General features: G+C 41.0%; 1 pseudogene; it reads left to right on the forward strand.

Moving 5' to 3' along the window:
• Positions 1–1832: 1832 nt before the first annotated feature.
• LOC104467868 lies at positions 1833–3132 on the forward strand (annotated as a pseudogene).
• Positions 3133–6927: the final 3795 nt, after the last annotated feature.

Consider the following 6927-nt stretch of genomic DNA (forward strand, 5'->3'; position numbering starts at 1 on the left):
GCCCAGGCTTCCCGCCCGCCGGGGCCGCGGCCCTGCGGGAGGGCTTGAGGGAGAAGGCCTGGCCAAGCCCTTGAAGGAGCGGTAAGGTTGTGGGCAGAGGACCTGAGAAGCAGGTCCACCACAGGGACAGCGGGGTCGGGAGCTCTGTCAGGCATGGGGAATTGGGAAGGAGGATTTTAGGACAAGAAATATGGCTGGGAAGGGAGAGGAGGGGAGGGCCACTGCAGGGGCAGGGCCTGAGTGCTACATCTGAGAGGTATTACAGCATCAGTGCCTTATTATCCTATTAAGGTTTTTAATGTGGCGTTTTAAAACCCTTATTGCAAGAGCAAGGAGGGATACCTCTCTGAGATAAAGCATGCCGCAGTCGTGTATTTTTCCAGATGCCATCTTGGCAGGGACACAGCGCCTGGCTTTGCGATGAGGCTCAGTAACAGCGCTTTCCTTTCACCCTTGCCTCGTGGAGCTGTGAGGTGGTGGTGGGAGCTTTTGTTCCCCCATGCTCTAAGAGATCACATGGTTGTGAAGAACGTTCAGGAGAATTTAAAAACAAATCTAATGATTAGCGAGCCACTCATACAATTTAGCAAGACTGGACAGCGCTTTAATATATAGGGGGAAATACTATTTTGATAATTGCTGTAGTTTTAACCAGAGTGCGCATCTTGTTACTGGATTTTCTTGGGAGTTAGTTCCTGTTTTCTGATCTGTACAGTTAATACAAAACTAGTAGATCCCAAAAATCTCTGCCTCTATGTCAAATATACCTCCATATTAAAGTTTACATATGTGTCACATCAGAGGAGTTAAAGCCTTTTTCAGATGACAATTCCCTAAAACATTTTTCAGAGTGTGGGCCTTTAGTTAAGCCTAATGACAGGTGAGTTGTTCTGCTTTAAGGTGTCGACAAAAGCCATCTAGAAATAACACAATTCAACATCTGCAGAGCAGACAGTAAAAAATTGAAAGTTCAAAGAGTGCACAGCACCAGATGGTACCTTTTGTGCAGTAACGCAAAGCTTCTCCAAGTCAAGTTTCAAGCAGATTGGTACCAATGCAGTGTGATACTAGGCAGTACCCATTTCTGTTTCAAAACAGAGGCATAAAGACAGGGCCACTGCTTCATATCAGGGCCAGTCAACTCACATACAACACAAAACTGTTGTGGCCACATTACCTTTTCTTCCAGGGCTATTTTGATCAGTGTTAGCTTAAACATTTCTACATCTTGCTGCACTGCATGGTGTGGACATGACAAGGTAAGTGATGAGCAGAGTCTCCCTATATTCAGGTACTTCTGAGCCCCTGTAACTAGAAACTTGTGAGGAACTGGAGTGCAGAGTTGTAGGAGATGCAGTGCTGGGAGCTGAGGTGAACAGAATATGAGCAGCACGCTGGCTCGAGCTCGAGGGGCTGCAAAAACATTGAGGGACAGTCAGCACTTACAAGATTGGCCCTGAGGCCTAGCATGGCTTCCTTGATCTTCCAGGGAAGTGGCTACACAAAGAACGCAAAGGGCAAGAACATCTAGGTGGTGGTGTGGTGCAGGCCTTTTAATGCCTCAGGATGTAAAGTGAGTGCCAACACTTTTGTAGACTGTGATCAAGCAAGAAAAGAAGTTAGGGTCTGCACTGGAGGTGTCACAGACAACTGATACATACAGGAGTTGTGTGTCACATTTTGGATGAAGTTGTTATGGTACAACTGTACGGTGATAATTTATCGTCAAACTGGTATTGGAAAGACCTTCACAATTTAAGGGAAGCCCCAGTGAAGAACATGCTTTGGTAGAGGATTTGCTACCAGATATAATACTTTGTATCAAATATTAGGAAAACTCAGATTGATACTGATTTTTTTTGTAAAATCCTCTCTTCTGGAAATCCGTGATGAAGAGCTTTTTGATCTTCTGGATCCCATTCCCAGCACTGGAGAAAGACTGAAGATGTTTGATGAGCCCATAAACAAGGTGTAAATGTGAAAGGCTTGGAAGAAATACCTGTACACAGCAAAAATGAAGCCTACCAAATCTTGGAAAGAGAGGCAGCAAAAAGAACTACTGCAGCTTCTTATACAAATACATATTCCAGTTGATCCTAGTCTGTGTTTTTGGTCACCATCCATATGAAAGAAACCAGAGCAGATGGACAGGAGCTTTTTAGAATGGGGGAGATGAAGTTGGTTGAACTCGCAGGAAGCGAAAACGTTTCAATTTGGGGCAGTTGATAAAAGAGCTCATGAAGCTGGCAATACCAAGTAGTCTGTTCTGACTGGAGAAAGAGTAATTACTGCTCTTGTGAAAGGAGACACAGAGAATCTTAAGTTACAAGAATCCTTCAAGACTCTCCTGGAGAACAACGAACATCAATAATTATCACAGTTTCTCACATGCTATAAATCTTGAGGAAAGACTGAGTACACTGAAGTGTGCTCACAGACCAAAGAACATAATGAAGCCTGAAGTTAACCAGCAGCTGCCAAAAGGAAGATACTGAGGAGATTGAGCATCTAAAAGGAGACCTTGCTACTGCACAAGATTAAAATGGAATCTATATTTTTATTGAAAATTCATGAAGCTCTTAAAAGAAAGCTGACATTTCAGGAATAAGTTGCAGAGTATATTGATATAATCAAAACCATGGAAGAAGTGAAAACAATCAGTAAACTATTCACAAGTAATAAAAGTGAACCTTAAACAATGAAAACAGGTCTGCAAATCAAGGAGAAAAAACTGAAAGAAGGACAGGCAGATCTGCAAGAAACCAAGGTTCCTCTGCCTGGGAAAGAACATGCGGTTTCAGTTTTGAAAAACCAAAGAAAAACTTAATGGCACAGTGAGCCATGTGATTAGTACAATTAATAAAAAAGATGTATCTATACAAAACTGGATGATAAGAAGGCTGTTGATCAACACAATGCTATTGTCCAAACAGATTTGTAGGAGAAATTAATGTTCTGTTCAACAGAATACAAGATTCAGTTAGTGAGAACAGTCTGAAGCAGCAACAGATGTTGACATCTTATGCATATTTTATCCGTGGCCTCCTATCTACCAGTCATTCAGCAGCTAATGTATTTGCATTAGTTGTATCAGTGTCTTTTGCCTCTGTTAAAAAAATTGCTGTCCACTGAACTTTCTCATATGTTTGAAAAAATATTACAAAATCAGGCACTGCCATTTGCTAGTAAAGCTGAGCTGTCGAGGTTGACTGAGGAGCATGTATGTGGATTAGGAAGAGCATTACATTTCTTGACACCAATGGTGGAAATGGTCCTGGACCTAAACTGTCAGTTTCAGAATAACACAAGGAAGTGTTCACATGTGACTGATGAGATGGAGGGCCATAAAAAGAAGTTAATATCTTCTCAGGAGATCTCTGTCTCTGAAAAAAATTACAGGAAGAAACAGATGGTGTTTTTTCCAGCTTCAAAATACTGTGAGAATTTAAAAAGTGGAAATGGAAAGACTTGTATACACAAAGAACGCAAATGAATTAGTGTCCTCACTGCAAAGTCAACTGGACCTGTTGGCACAGGAGACACAGAAGAACTTAGCTGGTATATAGTAAGAAAATAGAAGTTTGGAGACCACCATTACTGCTGGGCAAGAAAATGTTTGCCTGGAAACTATGGCCCTGGTCAGCAGTAAAACTTCTGCTTCAAAACAAATTTATTGCATCTCTGGATAATTTCTTCAAGAGCTCAAGGACATAAATGGTGAAAACAAGTAGATGCCGGTGGAATCCACTGTCCTCAGCAACTTCTTAGCAATCTCACAAATGTGTCTCAGGATAGTGGTAAATGGAGTGAAGTTAAAACTACTCAGACAGTCAGCATTATGGATCAGTAGCAGTCTTCCTTCAGCAATGAGAAACAGCAGTGTCAGTGTTTACAACAGAAAACAGAAGGTTTATGATTAAGGTCAGTATTTTGTATTGGATATTTTGTTCTGCATTAAGTTGCAGTAGATGGGGTTTGGAACTACCACGTTGTACGAATAGATCCTACAATAGATTTTATTATGTGCATATCAAGAATACAAATAGTGTTTTGTGTTCAAAGATCCTTGACATATTTCTGGCACTAAAACAAAGTAATTGATGGTTTTAAAAGCATTGGAAGTCACCCATGAGAGCTGCAAACCAACGGCCTACACTGACCTTAAAAAAAGAAAGACTAAGTCATTTTGCTGCCAGCCACATCCAGGGTCTCCACATCTGTGCTCTCATTTAGAGGCCTGACTGAAAGACTGCTAGAAAAAAGAATCTTCCTATTGATTTCCAGTATGTGCTCACTGCAAGCCAGTCAATAAGTAAGAACTTATTCAAAGAATGGAATTGTCCTATGGCTATTGGAAGCTGGGAGCTAGACAGCAAGCAATTCTGTGTAATGGGGAAATGCAATGGATTTATGTATTATATACAACTCCTCTCAAGAACGATAGTGAATTATGGCTTGCAACATTTACGAAGTGGGCGACTGTTAGAGAGACAGAAAAATTTATCCTTAAATACAGATTTGTCAGGCTCTTCTGTTCTCTCTCTCTTTATATAAGCTTATATTGCTACAAATATGCTCCCTTAGATATTTAAGTCTGACTTTAGAGATTGGCATCAGTGTAATTTCTTTATCACTGCAACATATGGCAGTCTTCACTGCTGCCAAAACATGGCCATGTTTCAGCCTCAGGGTACAGCTGGGCTGACTTAAAACTGAGACTGTTTTCAAACATAGATACAGAGTTTTATTTTACTCCTTCTGACACCATAAAGTAAATTCAAAATTCCTGTCATGGGAACCTCTATGAACACTACAGTGCCTAGTGGTTCCAGACACACTAGGAAGTGTTTTTTCCTTCCAGTTTTTTGATAACTTCTAAAATGCTAACCAGTCACTGCTATCTCACAGTCATGTCTCACTCAGCTATGCAAACTGAAAACCTCTTCAGTTCAGATCCGAGCACGCATTTGCAAGATTCTGAATCTTACAGTGATTTATGGTGATTTTCCCACGTAACCACAAGTTATAGCAATCTCTGTTCATGTGCAATCAATGATTCTGTAAACCTGTTCTCAGAGGCTCTTTATAACTCCCCCTTACTTAACCCCCTATTTCCTCTTACAGCGCTCTTCCTGATTTGCAAAGCTGAATATAAACCTGCCGTACTGGTGCATGTTGTCTCAATGTTCTGAATATTAGCCAGATAAACACAGCCAAATCCTAATTGCATTTAAAAGTATGCTAAGCACCATCATTTTCATTTAAACCATAAAAATATCAAACACTACACTAAGTTCTGAGCAGTTTGCTCAGCTGAGCATTTTCCAGATCACATGGCAGCACCACAAGCATATAAAACAAACAAACAGAATAAAGGTCCAACATTAGAAAAAAATGAAGAAAAAATAATGCGTGCAATACTGTTCTCTAACCTTGCTACTAGAACTAGAAGAAAACCTATAAATGCCTCAGGTTCTCTGCTCATTGGGTGGAGGTGACAAACACCAATTGCATTACAGCACCTGCTTAAAAGAAGCGCAGTGGGCAAAAGTACAACAGTTAACAGAGTAACTGTTCCCTTCCTTTGCTCTGCACATTGTCCTGAATACAGCTCTGGATGCAGCACTTAACATTACAGAAAGGAAAAAAGGAAATGGAGGTTAGATAAGAAACTAACAAAACAGTTCTTTAAGCAACCCATATAGTACTGTTGGCAGGTAGATTGCTGGCCACTGAAAGTTAACAATTTGTTTATTCCTCCATCTCCTTGTTCTAGAACCCCCCTACTTCCAAAGAACAGTTGAGCATGGCTCAGCCTGAGGCTGCTTTAAAACAAAATCATTCTCCAGTTCTGAACTGTTGAAATCAAAATTGTCTGGCACGTTAGATGTGACAACCTACAGTTTTTATTTCTGTAAAGTAGGAGGTGTATTTCTAACATCAAGCAAGCATAATTTACTGCCAGTTCTCTGAAAATGTAGTTGCTTCATTTAGCATGTGGCTGCTGCAAGAGGGGCTGGAGGCTCTGATATATGACAAGTTCCACGACCAGAGGAAAGGGATCACAGGATGGCTGGCACAGGAGGAGCAGAGATGGATGAGGAGGGAGAGGGACCATGGGCTCCTGCGGTGCTTTTTTCGGCTGTGATAGATGAGCTTGTATTGGTTTACAGACCATGGGCTCCTGCGGTGCTTTTTCCGCTGTGATAGATGAGCTTGTATTGGTTTACTGAGCCTGGTGCAAACCCTGGCACTGTCACTCTGCTAAGGAAAGCACAGGCCTCAGTGTAGAGCACTTTGCATGCACTTGTTTTCAAAAACAGCGTACCTCAGGAACCACAGCCTCTTCAGATTACTCTTCCTTCAGCTTTTTCTTACATTCAGGTTCTTTCTACAATGGAAAGTAGCATGGAGATAGTTAAGATCTGAAAGGATGGCTGAAAGTTTGCTGTACTTTTAATCCTGGGACAATTAGACAACCAATCCACACTAGTCCTGAACACAATATGACTCTTCATCACTACAAAAAAGCAGAGATGCTATAACAAAACAAAACAAACCCCGAAAACGCAACAACAACAAATCAAGCCTTAAATGAAATACCTGATTGATTCACAGATTGACAGCTGACATCTATCTGGAGTTCAGGTGAAGTCTGCTAAACTCATTTTGGACAAAGACACCTGTACACATGGCACTTAAACCTCAAAATTAGAACACTTCTAATGAATTCTGTTTAAGTCAACAAATAGTGGCAAATGGAGAAGCACTATCTTGTATCATCTAGTCTAACACAGTCAAGAAAAGTGGACAAAGTTTTGGAGACACAGTCCTTCCGCTACACATCCAAGTTGCATAAAATCAACCTAGAGTTTTCCAATAGAAAATACTGACTACAAGAGTGTTATCAATGAAGGCACTTTCGCG

This window comes from Pterocles gutturalis, unplaced genomic scaffold (genome assembly GCF_000699245.1).
Source record: "Pterocles gutturalis isolate BGI_N339 unplaced genomic scaffold, ASM69924v1 scaffold1424, whole genome shotgun sequence".
Classification (NCBI taxonomy): Eukaryota; Metazoa; Chordata; class Aves; order Pterocliformes; family Pteroclidae; genus Pterocles; species Pterocles gutturalis.